The following is a 17,161-nucleotide window of genomic DNA, read 5'->3' on the forward strand; positions in this document are numbered from 1 at the left end:
AGCTGTCTTCTGTTATTTTTTTGGTTAATACCAAGGAGTTTTATACATGTATATAAGTGTGTTTGTAGGTATAATGAAACTTCTTTACAATTTATATATGTTTAAAATATCCCTTCTCACCTCATGCTCTGCCATTTTATTCCCTTTATGAGCAAGAAGCTTCATTTTTTTTTTTTTTTAAATCCTGGCTATTTATACAGAATCATCCTATAATAAATCAAACTGCACTTTGGGCTACATAGCCGACCTTGTTTCCAAATAAGGCAAAAATCAAGCAAAAACCATAATTTATTAATAATAACAGAGGCCAGTGGCTGCTAGAAAACAGGGGAGACTTCTAGAGTCATGTATAGAAGAAACCGGCTCTTTCTCTGCTATGCTTCAGCACATATCCAAACCATTACTAGAAGCCCAGTGATACACTCAGACTTCAACACTTTCTAGAATAGGATACATGATTTCAAATGCTTCCAAGATCTCAGAACTTTCTTTGCCACCTGTCAACACAACTTTTCCAGATGCAAAGATGAGCAACACAGCCTGTGGTTTTACCATCTTATAAATAAGGACAGAAACGAGTTCAGGTTCATAACTCCTGAACTGCCAATAGGTTAGCTCCAAAATCTCCAGCCTGATGGGAAATTTCACGTCACAGCTTCTAACCATGTTCTGAGTTTTAAAACTGAGGAGTCTGACTGAGAAACCCTGCACCATACAGACATACTTTCTCGCTGCCAGCCAAGACTCTTCACTTTTGGCTCCTGTTCAGACCACTTTCCCAGAGCTAATACGAAGGCTATATTGTCCTTGGCTTTTGGATCCTCATGATGGCTGCACCAAACCTCTTTGGGTTATATTCTTTGTTTTTTGTCATTCAGAGCTATTTTTATCAGATCTAATCTACAGGCCAGATTTGCAGTGGAAACTACATTCTGCAGTTGAGGTACAATTTCAGAACATTCTGGGACAGGATTCATTGGTGTCGTGGACACTGTGGTGCCATGGGGACAGCGTTAGAATTTAGTGTTTCTGGAGAGAGCTGGTTGGAGTCAGCATCATCAGGGCATAGATGTGACTGCTCATCTGGTGAACTGCTGCCACTGAAGCTCAGCCCGCTGCCCTGTTCACCAGGCACCTTCTACTGACTTTGCCGACCTTGAGTGTTAACACTTTCTTCAGTTTCATGCTTGTTTCCAATGACAGCTTGGTCTTCATTTTCTTGGGAAAGTTCATCTGGTAAGAAGCTTAGATGCACAGATACAAAGTCACTGGGTGCTTCTTTGATTTTTTTTCCTCTGCCAAGATATGAATTAAACAGTCTCTGGGCTAGATGGATTAAGTGGTGGGTGCTTATCTAAATGTGCTCTTGGGCTGAACATTTGAGACCTAGGAGGAAAGTCATCTTTGGCAGTTTGCAAAGCAAAAGAAATCAAAACATCAGTGTCTCCCACCAGTGAAACTCCACTACGGCAGGAAAGAAAGCGATGGGTTCAGTCTGGAAAGTGGTCTGAGATTGCTTAAATGCCTCCTCCTACAAAGTACCATGGAGATTCTACTACAGAGTTACAGCCTCTTGAAAGTATATCTTGGAGCCAGAGAGACGGCCCATGAGAACACCAACTGGTCTTCAAGAGGACCCAGGTTCATGGCACCCACATGGCTGCTCTCAGCCATGAGTAACTTTGTTCAAGGGGATCTGATATCCTCTTTTGGACTCCTTTGTTAGGCAACAGGCATGCACAGGGTGAACATACATACATGCATGCAGAACACTCATACAGAGAAAATAAAGAAAAACAGGTCTTTTGTGCTATTTTATTCTTTAAGGCTGCATTTCAATAAACACGCATTTCAGATCCAATGTTAATATAAGACAGCTTGTCAAATTTTACCTCTATGGTTAGTACTTTCTCAGCCCACTAATTTTCTCCTTCCCTAGGACAATGGCAGTGTCTTCTTAGTCCACCTTTTATTGTTTCTGTTCCTCTGAATCACATCCCTTGCCTTTCATTTCTGCTCACTGAAACTGTGCATATGTTTCTGATTCAGCTTTGTCTTCTGGGGAAACCAGGCAAAGACAGTTTGTTTTGTATCAAGTAAATCGATATATCTTCTTTCCTAGTGATTTTTGTAATTTAATTGTTTTTTTAAGGTCAGTTGCTTTTAAAGTTATTGCTTATATATTTAAGTTTATGCATTATGTTTTAATAAAACATTATCTTTCATCTCTTATATTCGTGTTGTCCTTATTATAGTTCAGATTTTAGCTTAGAAAATACATATCTTCTTTTTTGAAAAAAATTGCAGTTGACACAGTATTAATATATATTTATGAGGCACAGCATGATAACTTGATACATTGTATAATGTGTAATGATTAAGTCAGGAGAATTAGCATGCTATTTTCCATTTGTCATTTCTATGTGTTGTGAACCTTATAAACGTCTTTCATCTATATGTCATGAATTGCTATTGACTATAGTTATTCTATTGTACCTTAAAGAACCAGAACTCATCTCTCCTTTCTGTTTTATGACACAGTGCGTCTGTCTCTTTCCTCTTCTCTTTTTCATTCTATTTCATTCTTTTCTATGAGATCAGTTTATGCCAGCATCCAAAGCCCAAGTGAAAACATGTAGTAATTAAACTGTAACAACCATTTTAGAGATGATAGTTTTTTGTCTTCTCAGATAATTGGAAGATCATAAAACATTTTGTGAAGCCACCTAAATTTATACTGCTATTATGTATTTTATTTTAACTTGCACACGCTCAAGGCAATATTAAGCTATCAGTATGTTTTCATCTTGCTTTTTTTTCCCAGGTAAGACCTGACAGAAGATTTGGAAGTAGGCTGTGTGCGGGAAGTGATAGCAAGAAACACTGCAGTAAACAAGAGAAGTGAGGAGAGAGCAATAATGAAAGATGGGTTGGCCAAAGATGATGGGGTTAGCTGTGACACTGTATTGATGTGGAGAGACCAAGTAGAGCAAAACCATCCCATGTGCTGGTGGAGACTCTGGAGTCTTTACTCACTCCTTTTTGACTGGATGAGATTTCAGGAGATGACTATTTCCCCCTATTTCTGTGTTGTACCTGCTTAAAGCTGAGCGTACTTCAGAGGTGTCAGAGAAAGCCTGTGGTCAAAGAAGAAAAGCCATGATGTTAGAAAGTGGCTGTCATGGCAGTTGCCGGGGGACATGCAATTGAGAATCAGTTGCATGCTGGTGAGTTTTAACTTTATTCAAGCTAGCTAAGAGACCTCAGTTGAGAAAAATGCTTGTATCAGATTGACCTGCCTGCAAGTCTGGGAGGGCATTTTCTAGTTCACAGGAGGGCCCAATCCACTGTGGGCACTGTGGGCTCCCCAGCACTCAGGGAGGTAGAGGTAGGTGGATCTCTGTGAGTTCGAGGCCAGGCTGGTCTACATAGCAAGTCCAGGAGAGTCAAGGCTCAAGGCTACACAGATAAACCCTGTCTCAAAAGACCAAAATAAAGTCTTAAGGAAAAAAGAAAAAAAGAAAAAAGAAAAAAATGGGGGTTGGGGGAGAAAGCAGGCTGAACCAACCAAGGACCATACATGGACTGGACCTAGGCCCCCTACCCAGATGTAGCAGATGGGCGGCCCAGGCTTCATATGGGTTCCCTGGTAAGAGGTAAGGGGTGAGGGGGCTGTCGCTGACATGGGCTCAGTTGCCATTGCCTGCTTTTTGATCACTTTCCCCTGGAAGGCTGCCTCTCCAGGCTACAGGGGAAGAGGATGTGCTCAGTCCTAATGTGACTTGCTATGCTGGGGTGGGTTGGTAGGGCAGGGGCTCCCCTTTTCTGAAGAGTAAGGGAGAGAGGTTAGCGCGAAGAGGAAGGGTGGGACTGAGGAGGGGCAGGAGGGGGCTATGATCCCGATGTAATGGAAAGTAAGTAAATAAATGAAAGGAAGGAAAAAAGGGAGGAAGGGAGGGAAGAAGGAAGGAAGAATGAAAAAGGAAAAGAAAAAGCAAGCAAGCAGGTCAAACCAGCCATGGAGCAGTCCAGATGCAATGTTCCTCTATGGCTTCTTATGTATGTTCCTGCTTGAGCTCCTCCTCTGACATCCTTGAGTGATGGATTGGGATCGGGACATCTGAGGCTGATGAACCCTTATGTTCCCAAGTTGCTTTTGATCATAGTGTTTATGGCAGCAACAGCAAACAAGCCAGGACAGATTGTCCACTCCGGAACATCTGTTACATTACAGACATGTTCGGGCCTTGCGGGTTATTTTCCGTTATTCATATTTCAGTCTGTATCTATCATATCTAAAATGTGAGCCAAATTAGGGGGACCTATCTCTTCCCTGGGCACTGGAAGAGTGCTGAACATTGTTAAGTACTGCTAAAATCAATAGCGATGTTAATGAGTTCTATATATAAGTGTTTCTTCTGACTTTTTTGCTTTCCTGTAAGCAGACATGTCAGAGGATGGTGTGATTTGGCTTCCTGACAGTATTAACACTCTTCCCCGGCACACTTGCTCTCTTGATTAAAGAAAGGACTGTCAGTCAAGCAGATGCCTGGTCTGTCTTTATGCCAGCACCAGCCACCTTGAATGCTCTACAGGTACCTGGAGAGCTTCAGAACAGCTGGAAATGCTTAGCCCTGGAGCATAAAAGTCCAGAGGGTTCGGTTCCATTCATGTCTTGAACTTTCCTATAGCCATTTACACCAGGTCAGAGGGCATGAACTCTCCTGGGGTTGGTCTAGCGCTGTTGTGACTGGCGCTGTGATTGGTGTAAACGGAATCCTTCCTTTGCATGAAGCTCTTCTCTGATTAGTGCCGGCAGCCCTTTCCTGGCTATCTGAGCAGGGTGTTCACTTCGGGACCTGGCCACGGAACAACCCCCTTCACCGCCCACCTTAGGGCTAACAGCATTAGAGCCAAGCAATGTTTCCTCTTGCAGGTTTTTTTCTTGCTTAATTTTCATAGAGCAGGTTGAGTTTAACCTGAAGAAAGATGTGGCAGGAGTGGGGTCAGCAGAGGCGGTGGCAGAGCCTGAGGATCTGGAGCTATCAGAGTAGCAGGGTTGTAGTGGTGACAGCAGAAACAGGACAGTGGCAGCAGAGAAACAGTGACGACAGTGCAGCCAGAGCTTACAGTAGCCAGGCAACGGCAACAGTAGGATGCACTGAAAGGCCCAAGGGAAAGGGAGCCATAACACTAGCAAACGTCAAGGACTGAAGAACTCAGACTCCCTACGTGTTCTGAATGTTCTGGAGCATAATCTATTATAGCTATACTTTTAGCTTTTAAATAAGTGGGTTTATTAAGTATGTCGCAAGCAAAAACAAAAGGACAAACAGCAAGTGGCAGATAGACAGATGCGACAGGGAGCAAAGCGTCATCAAATCAGGCACTAACCTCCAACAGGAGGAGCTTGATAGAACCAAAGGGGATGTGTTGGCTAATTTTCTGATGCTGTGATAGGACTCCATGACCAAAGCAGCTTGTAGGAGAAAGAGTTTATTTGAGGCTTATGGCTTCAGAGTAATTTTAGAGTCCATGGTCGTGGAGCCCAGTGGCTGCAGCAGCAGCAGAGCAGTTGAGAGCTGACATCCTGAACTGCACTTGTATGAGTCTTTGAACTCTCAAATCCTGCCTGTAGTGTCCTACTTTCCCCAGCATGGCCACACCTCTGAAGCCTCCCCAGACAGTGTCACCGGGTAGGAGCAAAGGCATGAAATATGGGGAAGACATGCCATGCAAACCCCTACAGAGGACACCGTTAGACTACGATTATGGCATCCGGAAAGCAGTCGTCCACTGGGGAATTCCTGCTGAGTCAGCGAGATAGAACTGCCAGGGGAGAGACTTCTCATTTCCTGTCCCCACTTCACATGTTTTTATGGCGCAGGATAAACAAGGGCACATGTATTCTCAAGGACACAGTGTTTTTCATACCGTTAGCCACAAACCATCTCACCTGCTTTGTTACAGAGTAGGGGGTCCAGCCTGCCCCAGGACAGGTAGTTTAGAAATGCAAATCAAAACTACTCTCTTGAGATTCTACTTTGCATAGGTCAGGAGGTTACTTTAAACAAACATGCTTAGAGCCTGAGGTAAGGGAGGGCCTCCTCACCCGCAAAGTCCACTTTCAACAAGCTTAAACAGCAAATGATAGTTTACTAATATGGGGTATATTATACCGGGCTCATACAGGTTCCTGGTACACTCTTGTTGGGGTAAAGGAGGAGAGGGCTGCAGTAGGGCTTGAACACTAGAGGGCACTATCTGCTATTGCTCCCAGTGGTCTACTGCTGCTGCTCATGATTGCTGGAAGCCAAGAGTTTTGAAAAATTGCCGGAGGATTAATTGCTGGAAGGCTTTATCCTTGACTTCTTAGGATTTCTGTTTGAGTCGAATGAAAGGATCCTAGCAAGTCAAGTGGCAACAATTTCGCTGGGAGTTTTAGTGACGGCAGACCCCACTACTGTCACTGGTGCCAAGGCAAAGGGACTGTGCATGACTTGCACTATGGCCACTCTTATCTTTGGATCCATAGTGCTGGCATCGAGCTGGGTAAGAGCAGAGGAGTTCAGGTGCACTCAGTGAGTTAGTCTCCTCACGGAGCTTGCTAATGTCTCCTCTGTTTTCTGTGTGGTGTGCATGAATAGGAAGTAAAACTTGGCCCAGGCTGTCTCTAATGTAACAGGAATGTTCATGTGCCTCTTTCTTAGATTCCCTTGTTGTTCCTTCTTCAGAGGTGTCTCCTAAGTCACCCTTTTTGTGCTCTTCTTGGAAGGCCACCCTAGCTATTGTAATGGGAACATGGAAGGGACCAGCATCTTGTGTCTTTTGGCTCTGAAGGCAGCATTGTATCTGTGATTCCAAGAGGATATGGCAAAGCTTTTGATTTTCTATGTTGGAGAACAGTAACAAGGATTTCACTCCATCCTTTCCACCCTGACAGTTTTCTCTAACCATAAGACAAACAAACAAAAAGCTTCTTAGAGTCACTAGAGATATTTATTGTGACTGTATTCCACTCCGGGAAAAATCGACAAGTATGGATCCACAGACACCATGGGGCAATTGTATTCTCATTTCAGCCAATGGAAATCTGTGTTCCTAGTGTCAGTGTTATTCTGATATTTCACCTAATCCTCAAAGGAGCTGGCCATTGTATTTTTTCTCATGTCACCTTAGAAAACCACTGTAGGTCTCTTTGGGGGCACAACCTAATATGTATGGGATGTTCTTGTCTCTGTGCTAAACTTCTTGTCTGCTGTATAGCTAGTTAACTATTAAGTTGTCACATTCTAGTATGATGCTTGACATTGGTCTTCTGTTCACCAGCTTTGGAATTTTTATCATTACACAGGTCAGGTTACACTCTCATGACTACCCACACCTCTTGTCTGTAGGAATAAGATAGTCTATTAGCCACGGATACAGATTCCCACAGGCAAAGGCCGTTTCGTTTATCACTCTGGCCATGTTGCTATTACAGGGAATATATACACACTGACTCCAGTGAGTAACTGCTGTCATCCATCCTTTGCTATTCTAAAGTCACATTATCTATGGCAACATCCAGAAGTTTGAGCTCATGGAAGAATCCTCATCACATAGCAAGCAACCTCCCTGAGTTTCTCAGTGCACCAGAGGACATTGCTTATTATGCTAGTGAAGGCCACGTCCTTCATCCCATACCCTGAAAACATTGCCAGCAGGTTTGCCCCAGGGTCATAGAATTCAACCCCAATCCACCCAATTTAACATTCCTGTTCATGCCATAATCAGTCTGGCACAACTGAGTCCAAAACTTAATTTGATTGTGAATTATATTATTAAAGTCTTTAATTCTAGTTAAAAAGTATAAATACAAATTAATTTAAAAAGGTGATGATATGTTTTCTTCCTCACATACATGGATTATTTCAGTTTTGTCACAAATTATAAAAGCAATGTTATACTTGTTTAAATATGCCCAATAATTATTTTTTCATTCTTACCCCTTTTGTCCTTAAGTAGTGAATGTTCTCTCAAGAAAGGGTGGTTTTATGTAAGAGAGCAATCAACTTTTGATCCCTACTTAATAATGTAAGAGTTGCATAATTGGGGATGGGATTCCAAAAGACAAGGTGCCAGTGAGGCCTTGCAGAGAGACTGGTAGAGTTTACTCTCCTTCTGTCCTCTGTCCTTTTAACTCTTGGCTCACTTCTTCTCTGCCCATTGTGTCCATTGTGGTTAACATGACCAAGAACAGAATTAACATGCAAGATATAATTTTTCAATCAAATCCTAAGCAATATGACTTGTACGGTGTGTATGTGTATGTGTGTATGTGACTTGGAGAGGGGCATAGGAGGAGATGAGGGAGAGAGGGTGGGATTGAAAGGGGAGAAGGGTGGGGGCTACAAATGGGATACAAAGTGAATAAACTGTAATTAATATAAAAAAATAAAAATTAACAAAAGAGAAATAGAAGATGTGGGACTTCTTCACTTTATACCACAGTCTGATGTTTGTCCAGCCTGTGGACAAACATTTTTTTATACATAAAAAAATACAATACATAAATATTTTTTTATGTATTGCTGTGTAAGAAATTATCTCTTTCAGTGTGCCATGATGTGCATGGCTTTGGACTCGACCTGACTGGGGAGATGAGGGGAAGAAAGGACAGACACACAGACACACAGAGAAAAGCTGGGATTGGGTGGGCTGTGGGCTGTGATGAGGAAGCAGCAGCAGTAGCCGCCTGGAACCTTAGGGAGTTTACTGCATCGCATGAGGTGAGAAGACAGATTCATTGTGTACAGGTGACTGAAGAAGTGGGTTTATTATAGGCAGCTCAAGTAGGATGCATTGGGTTAAGCTAATCAAGGTGGCTAGGGGCCTGGTAGGGTACAGTGTCAGGTTGTAGTGAACTGGGAGGAGGAAGCTGTGGTAAATAGTTTCCTCATACATTGGTTCTAGCTAACACTCAATCATATGTAGCATCTGTACTTGACCACAGGAAGGTTTTGGCATTCCTTTGAGCCTGATCTGGGAAGCCTTGCTGTTCCCATAGGCTGGAGGCACTGGGTTCTTGACACAGTCGTGTTCACGTCAATGACACGCATTGACTCAGGACTTTAACCGCCCCTGTACAAGTGAGCATCTTATGGCAAGCACACTTTTATCATCACTCAGTTATTACAATCATGGTATGCTGTGTCCCGCCCCGCGGGACTTAGTTATTCGTGGGGGCGAAGGGGGTCAATCCTGAAAAAGATGGGGGAGAGAGAGAAAGGACACAAGCAGACGGTTGCTGGTCAAGTGTCTCCTTTATTGAACTTTGGTGTTTCTTTTAAAACGTGGTTTTGGCAGGGCGGGGGAGAGGGGCGAGAAAGGAAAGTAATAGTGGAAAAATACCAAGGCCCTTGGTGGGAAGTTCCCAAGGCTAAGAAGGTGGGTTAAAGAGTTACAAGGCCCGAAGATAACATCGGTGGTCACATCGGTGGTCACGGATGTGTCCCAAAGCAAACAGTTTTGGGAACAATGGGTTGTAAGAAGCTATGGCCTGCTGGCGCCCGGTGCTTATCTGGCAGGTCGGGCCCTTAGGAAGGGTCCCAGGGCTATGTTCCCAACATCTCCTCCCTTTTTGTCATTTAAAAGAGGAGGGGGAGGCCTCTTAGGACTCTCAGTGATTTTATAAACAGTTTGGGAATTTTATAGGTCCGGGGACTCACGTTTACAAAGGTTCAGTGACTCAGGTCTCACTGCAATCGTAGGCAGGCCTAGGCCATTTCTGGTGCAATGGGAAGAATCCCTCAGAGTGCAAGGCCCTAGGTATATTAGCCGTCTTGATTATGTGAGAAAAATTATTTGTCACGAACGGCACAAACGGGGTCTGAGTCTGTTAGAAGAGTGGTGCTGGACCCTTACCCGTCATTGGATCGGCCTCCTCTGGGCGAGGTCTTCCTGTCTTAGGTGGGCGGAGACTTATCCACTCGTTCCGTCTCTGACTTGCCAGACCACTCACTTTGTGATAGTGTAATGTGTTTGTTTTCCCGATAGGACCTATTTATCGCTTGGTTTTTAAGCAATTATATAAAACGAGCCAATCATTGCGCCAATTAATGAGAGTCAAAAAAAAAAAAAAAGCCCAGGTCTAACTGGAAGAGCAGCCCCAGAACTTCCATCTCGGGCCAGGAGAGACTAGGGTGGAGAAATCAAGGGGGCGGGAGGCCGGGGCATCAGGTGGAAGCTCCACGGCAGATTCTTCTTCCCCAGCCAGACAATGGTAGTGGACTCCAACAGGCTTGATTGCGGAGCTCACCTGGTTCTTAACAAAGTTTGTGAGACGATTAAAGGCCCAAGGGCCAAAAGAGAGAAGCAAAAGGATACCTACAAAAGGTCCTAGCAGACTGGGAAGCAGAGTGGTTAGCCATGGGGATGTAGAAAACCAATTTTGATACCAGGACTCTTGTATCTCTCTGTTCCATTTTTATTCCTCCAAACTGGAGCAAACCTTATTGATACTGCTTTGCACTAAACCTGTTTTGTCAGTGTAAAAGCAGCATTCTTCCTTGAGCGCAGCGCAGAGTCCACCTTCCTGGAGAAAAACCAAATCTAGACCGCGCCTGTTTTGTAAAACTACCTCAGATAAGGACACCATAGAATCTTTTAGGTCCTGTAAGCCTTTTTGCAAATCTTGTAGGTCTTTGTCCACTGCTAGGGAGAGTTGATTAAATTGTTGCTGGCAGGTAATTAGGGAGGCTATGCCTGTACCAGCTCCAGCTGCTCCAAGCCCTAGAATTACAGTTAGAGTAATGGCAGTTAAGGGCTCACGTTTTAACTCGAGATGGACGTACCCCTTTTTCCCAAAACCGAAGGAACTCATCCTTAGAATGTATAGTCAGCCTTGGGAAAAGCCGTACAAGGATGCAGTAATCTCTATGGACTAAGAAGGTGGAGCTTACAAGATTAGGAGTAAGACCAGTGGAGCAGGCAAAATAAGTGCCATTAGGTGCAGCAATATATGTAAAGCCACCGGGGGAAGCATAGAAGGTCCCAATAGGCATGTTCCAATTCCGGACACCTGTGTGACTGTAAGGCTGACTCCCTCTGGGTGCTGCCACTGTAAGGCATTAGAATTATTAGTTGTAATTACTTCTAAGGGTAAGGCTATGCCCTCGTAGAAGGGTGGCCGTGGTGAGTAACACACCCAGCATTCCTGAAAATCAGTGGCGTTAATTTGATGTATGGCCTCTTCATTGAAGGGCAGAAGCAGAAGAACTGTAATTGACTTTGGCAGGGTTACTAAGTGACTAGAAATCACAGGATGGCCCACCAAGATGTGTTAATAATGATAATTTGGAAAGTTCCTCAGAAGAGTTACTTAGGGAGCCCTGAGGGAGATTAGGATTTAAGGTATTTCAGGAAGATGATCTTATCGAAAGCTCCAGGTCAGCCAGGAATGCACTTTTGTATCTGGGCAGTAGTCCGGTCAAGCCAGATGCCAAAATTTAGGGGGCAGCAAGGTGCCAGAAGGTCCCCCTTTATTTTATTTTTACAAGGCCATAATTGTATTGAAAAGAACAGGTCCTATTGAAAGAATTATCAATAAGATAAGCAGGGGACCAAGGAAAGGAAGGAGATAGGGAAGGAGCCCATTCCATGGCTGCTTAAGTCCACCATGAACCTATATCAGCTGGAGGCAAAGGATCACAGTTGTTTTTTTCTTCATCATTTCTGTAAAGAGATATAAAAGGAATATGTTCTCAGGGTAATTCTTTTACCCTGGACTGATGAGTGTTATTATCTATATGCTTTACTAATCATTCTGGCAACCATCTGGCTGCATTTATCTCTTTAGGATTGATGCAAACTGCTTCTCTGCCCTGTATCAGGACAGGATCTGGACCATGCCATTTGTTGTCCAAAGGATCTTTCCATAGGACAGTAGCAAACTCTCTTTCTGTATCCATATGCCAGAAACATTCCACAGCTGAATGTCCATATTTTCGAGTTTCTGGCCCTTGTTAATTAAAGTGTTAATTAAAGCCTCACAGTACTTTTCCAGAGTACAGAAGAATGTAACTGCCCTGGACCCTGGTCCTCTGCTCGGGCAGAGATAAGGAAGTGAGCAAGCAAAGACCTCCACTCTGCAAAGAATGACCAGATCTATGCTTGAGAGATAACATCACCTAGCAATCAACCCAAATGGACTCAATTCTTCTGAAGAGCCCCTGACCTTCTCTCAGGCTCGCTCCTCAGAGAAGACACAGGTTGAAGCTAATTGCTCTTTCATCTTTGGCTGTAGCCACATCCCCACTAGCAGGAGATTCTGAACGTGAATTAAAGATCAGATATTCCTCAGGTGTCTGGCCAGGACTGACCAGACCTGAAAGTCAGCTACCTAATTCCTCATCCAATTATGAGTAGCCAGGACGGCAACCCCTGAACTTCCCTGTGCCTCATCTCCTAACAACCTGAGGCTTATGTCTCTTATGACTCTTAAAATTTTGAAAACATATTTCCAACATAGCCAGGGCTATTATCTGTTTTACGTTGTGTTGGAAGTTTTAATATAGCAATTGCTGACAACGTATGAGCAATAACATTTTTTCCAGCTTTGCCAGTTTGGAGTGTGGAAAATATAAATCCACTACAAGTGTCAACAAAAACATGAACATATTTTAAATTACCAAATTTAGGAATATGTGTAACATCCACTTGCCAAATAACATTAGGTACAAGGGCACAGGGATTGACCCCAAGATGGGAAGTAGGCAAAAGGACAACACAAGAAGGACATTGTTTAAACAAGTCAGCTTTATAATTACCTTAGTTAAAGGTCCTGGAAGGTTAGAATGAGCTTGTAAATGTCCAATGTAAAAGGAAAAGTTTTTTTTTTTGTATTAAATTTTGAATTTGTAAAAATAATTTTAGCAGGAGAAGATGTTTAAATTTAATTTGCAGTCTCTAACCTAGGCAAAGACTAAGCTACATAGGCACTATCTGTAAAAATGTTTAAAGACTGTTTATTAAAACTTTAAAACACAGCCAATACTGCAGGTAACTGTTATTTGCACAGATGTGCTAGACACTTGAAAAGATGCATCAACAGGTTGGACTTTGTCATAATAAGCTTACATATGTTAAAATGCCATATTTATTAGATCTCTGACAAGCTTGAAGGCCAGCATATTTGAGTTACTCTTTATCTTTATCGTCTGCTCTAAACTGTGTAAAAAAAAAACTAAACAAAGACACTAGGTATAGCTTAACATCTTAACCAACTGTAGTTGTTAGCATAACTTTAAATCTGCTCTTTTTGAACTAAAATTAAAGCAAACCTTTTAGTCAGATACAGTTCATAGAGAAGCTAGCAAATCTTGCTGCTCCTACCGCTTGCATTAAAATTGAACAGTAAAAAGCTTTGCATTTAGCACTAATCAGATGACTGAACATAACTCAGAGACATAAACAAAATGGTGGAAAACTCATAGCTCCACCCTTTTTATCTCCGGACCAGCATGGCGGCTAGCCATGTGTAACTGAACTCAGCTGTAAGTCCCAAACAAGTATGGCGGCAAAACTACAGCTCCACGCTCTCTCTATTGCTGAACCATCATGGCGGCTAGCCACGTGTTAGCACAGGCTGCGACTGACAATACCAAACATAGCCATTAGGTGCTGATGATGATATAGCAAACACTGTGGAGCATCCACAACCTAACTCTCTGGCTTTTTATAATACATTTACTAACCTTTTGCAACATTCTGTATACCTTCAGGTTCCTAGCTTTCTTTTTCTGGCTTAACTAGACATTCTTACTTTTTTGCTCTTTTTCTCTTGCTTTTCAGACAACACATCAAAATCCTTTCCATCGTAACATGATCCTGCTGGAGCCCAGTGTCTACGATTTGCTTTTTAAAGGCAAAGCCAAAACAAGTTACATTATTACAAAAGGTTCTGAAACTGCCATTTTTTTCTATAAACAAAGCAGTTTAACAAACAGCTCTCCACAAGATACATTTTAAAAACTGCGATTTTCTCAATTAGCACAAACAATACGGCAGGGTTTCATTTAGTAAAATTGATAAAATAAATACCCAAAATCATTGTCATACCCAAATGCCTGATAAACTTTAAGCATTTTATAGCCTTAAACATTTAAACATTTTTTTAAAACCCGTTTTTGCAATATCAAAACAAAATACCCCTTTTGTAGGAGAGAAGTCACAAGGCATAACCATAAATCTAACAAAACCAGATTTTAAAACCAGAATTTACCAATGTAAACAACTTAATTTTTAAAAGCAATGCCAATTTAAAATAACTCATTCTTTTAACCTAGAAGGAAATGAGAATTATTTGACCAAGGTTTTTTTTTTTTTTTTTTACCCATACCAAGATGGCGGTTAAATTATAACCCACATGTTAAAGTCAAGATGGCGGTGAGGCACTGAGGTACCTCATACACCACGTGGTAACCCATGCGTTCATAGATCTAATGAACACATAGGCACACATTTTAAACAAGTTTTGTGAGGCCTTTCAGAACAGAAAACAGAAGGTACGAATACTGCACAGAGACATTGAGACAAAAAGAAACATTAACCAGCTGGCCAAATTTATTGAAAATACTGATGAAGTTAGGGGCATCCCCCTGAACTGTGACCACCTCGATCACGTCTTGCTACCCAGATACAGGCACCTCGAGCTCTGAGGAATTTTTAGAACAGAGAACAGAAGGTACTACACGCACAAACATTGCACAGAAACATTTAGACACGGCTGGCATACAAAAACAAAACACAAGACAAGGACAAAAAACAACCGTGGTACCTGCTTTTTAAACATTTAAATATATATACAGAGCATAACCATGATTTTAAGTCAGAACTAGAAAAATTCAGAATTTATCAGTAAACACAATTTAATCTTTAAAACTAGAAGTGGCTCCATCTTTCTGGTTTCTGTTCGAGAGCTGGCTGAAGCTGACACTGGCTGAAGCTGGGAGGGGGCTGAGTAAATTGCAGTCCTGCTGAGCTCTGCAGCTGGCAGAGGCAGGTCTTAGGCCTCTGTGGGTTTAGGCGTTCTCATCCACCCAGTTCTCCGAAAGCCTGGCCCTCGGTAGGGGAGTGGGAAGGAGACAAGTAGAGTCCCCGTTCCTCCTGCTCACTGTGCTACGGCTCCGGCTCCGGCTCCGATCCATGCCCTTTGCCCCAGCCCACTTAGGGGCCTTCTTTGGGAAAAACGGAGAAAGCTAGGGAATTAACAGTAGTAACAGGGGGACAATTATTATCTTATCTCGACCTCTTTCTCTAAGGTCCTCGAGAGGGCAGGCTCCAACCTGATCCCACTTTTTGGCATATCTCTGGCCCATCAATAACAAACCATGGACAAATGTCTGACACAAAAACCAAGAACTTAATTAAGTCTTTTTTCTTAACCCGAATTCCTCTCTCTCTGAGGGAAGTCTTTAATTCTTTAACGAATGTTTGCCCCATCTTGAATTTAGACGGAAATGTAAAGCATTTACTTACCAGACTCTTGTCGTCCCACGGGTGATGGAACGGGAGCCTCTAATCTTGCCTTGGCCGAGGTCTTCGCTTCAGGGTCCGTCCGGAGAGACCCGTACTTCGAGCCCTCACGTTGGGCGCCACTCTGTCCCGCCCCGCGGGACTTAGTTATTCGCGGGGGCGAAGGGGGTCAATCCTGAAAAAGATGGGGGAGAGAGAGAAAGGACACAAGCAGACGGTTGCTGGTCAAGTGTCTCCTTTATTGAACTTTGGTGTTTCTTTTAAAACGTGGTTTTGGCAGGGCGGGGGAGAGGGGTGAGAAAGGAAAGTAATAGTGGAAAAATACCAAGGCCCTTGGTGGGAAGTTCCCAAGGCTAAGAAGGTGGGTTAAAGAGTTACAAGGCCCGAAGATAACATCGGTGGTCACATCGGTGGTCACGGATGTGTCCCAAAGCAAACAGTTTTGGGAACAATGGGTCGTAAGAAGCTATGGCCTGCTGGCGCCCGGTGCTTATCTGGCAGGTCGGGCCCTTAGGAAGGGTCCCAGGGCTATGTTCCCAACAATGCTGGTTAGTTTTTGCCAACCTGACACAAACTGCCGTCATGTTTGGATGAAAGAACTTTAAGAATATGCCTCTAGAAGATGGACCTAAAGGCAGGTCTGAGTGGCATTATCTTGGTTGTTGATCGATGAGGGAGGATTCAACCCATTGTGGATAATGGCACCCCTGGGCAGGTGGTCCTAAAAGGTATAAAAAAGGTAACTGACTGTGAGCCTGAAAGTCACACAGTTAACAGCTTTCCTTCGTGATTTCTGCCTCGGCTCCTGTGTGGGTTCTTGCCCTGGCTTCCCTCATTGATTAATTGTGATCTGGACTTGAAAGCTAAATAAGCTTTTTCTTCCACAAATTGCTTTTGGTCAGTGTTTTATCACATTAATAGAGAAGAAAACTGGGCAGGAATTGGTTCCAGAGCTATTACTATGACAATCCTGACCATGTTATTTTATGAGAAGTGTGGAAACGTTTGGAAAAAGTGGGATGGAAAAGCCATTAGTGCTCAAAGCTTAATGGATTCTTATGTGGGGGGTTGAAAGATAAGGGTGTTGAGAGAAACCCAAACAATGAAGGCTTGGCTTGTGAACTGTCAGAAGGAAGCAAAGACTTCTATTTGGGCTGCTCGTGTGATATATTTGAACTAAGAATCTTTAGTTTTTAGTCAACTGGGGCTAAAGAATTGTCTGTGATTCATAAAAGACCAGCACATAATTGATGCTACTTAGCTGGAGCTAAACAATTGTGTTTAATAAGAGACAAGCATCATTGAGATGAAATCTTCTGGGAAGTATTTCCTCAGAGTCAGCACGCAGAAGATGCGGTCCAGGTGGGGCTGAGGCTGAACATCAAACTAGAAGCAGAACCTAGTAAATGTGTGAGTGTCTCTCCTATGTACTAATTTTGAAGGCATGGAGGGTCATGGGGAGCATGAGACTTGTCATTATGTGGCAGGTTTGGAGTCCCTAAAGAGAAGCAAAGAGGCAGCTTAAGCTGTAGTGGAGACCTGGTATTGGAGGTGTCATGGAAGCAGAGCTGCCAAAGCCTTTGGAGTCTAGAAGATCTTGAGTGAGTCCCAAATATTAGGTATTGAACTGTTTACACCGTTACAT

General features: G+C 43.0%; 1 pseudogene; it reads right to left on the minus strand.

Moving 5' to 3' along the window:
• Positions 1–423: 423 nt before the first annotated feature.
• Positions 424–7,470, minus strand: LOC129691892 (TATA box-binding protein-like 2; annotated as a pseudogene).
• Between the last annotated feature and the right edge of the window lie 9,691 nt (positions 7,471–17,161).

The sequence above is a fragment of the Psammomys obesus genome, unplaced genomic scaffold, assembly GCF_907164565.1.
Source record: "Psammomys obesus unplaced genomic scaffold, mPsaObe1.curated_primary_1811, whole genome shotgun sequence".
Lineage (NCBI taxonomy): Eukaryota > Metazoa > Chordata > Mammalia > Rodentia > Muridae > Psammomys > Psammomys obesus.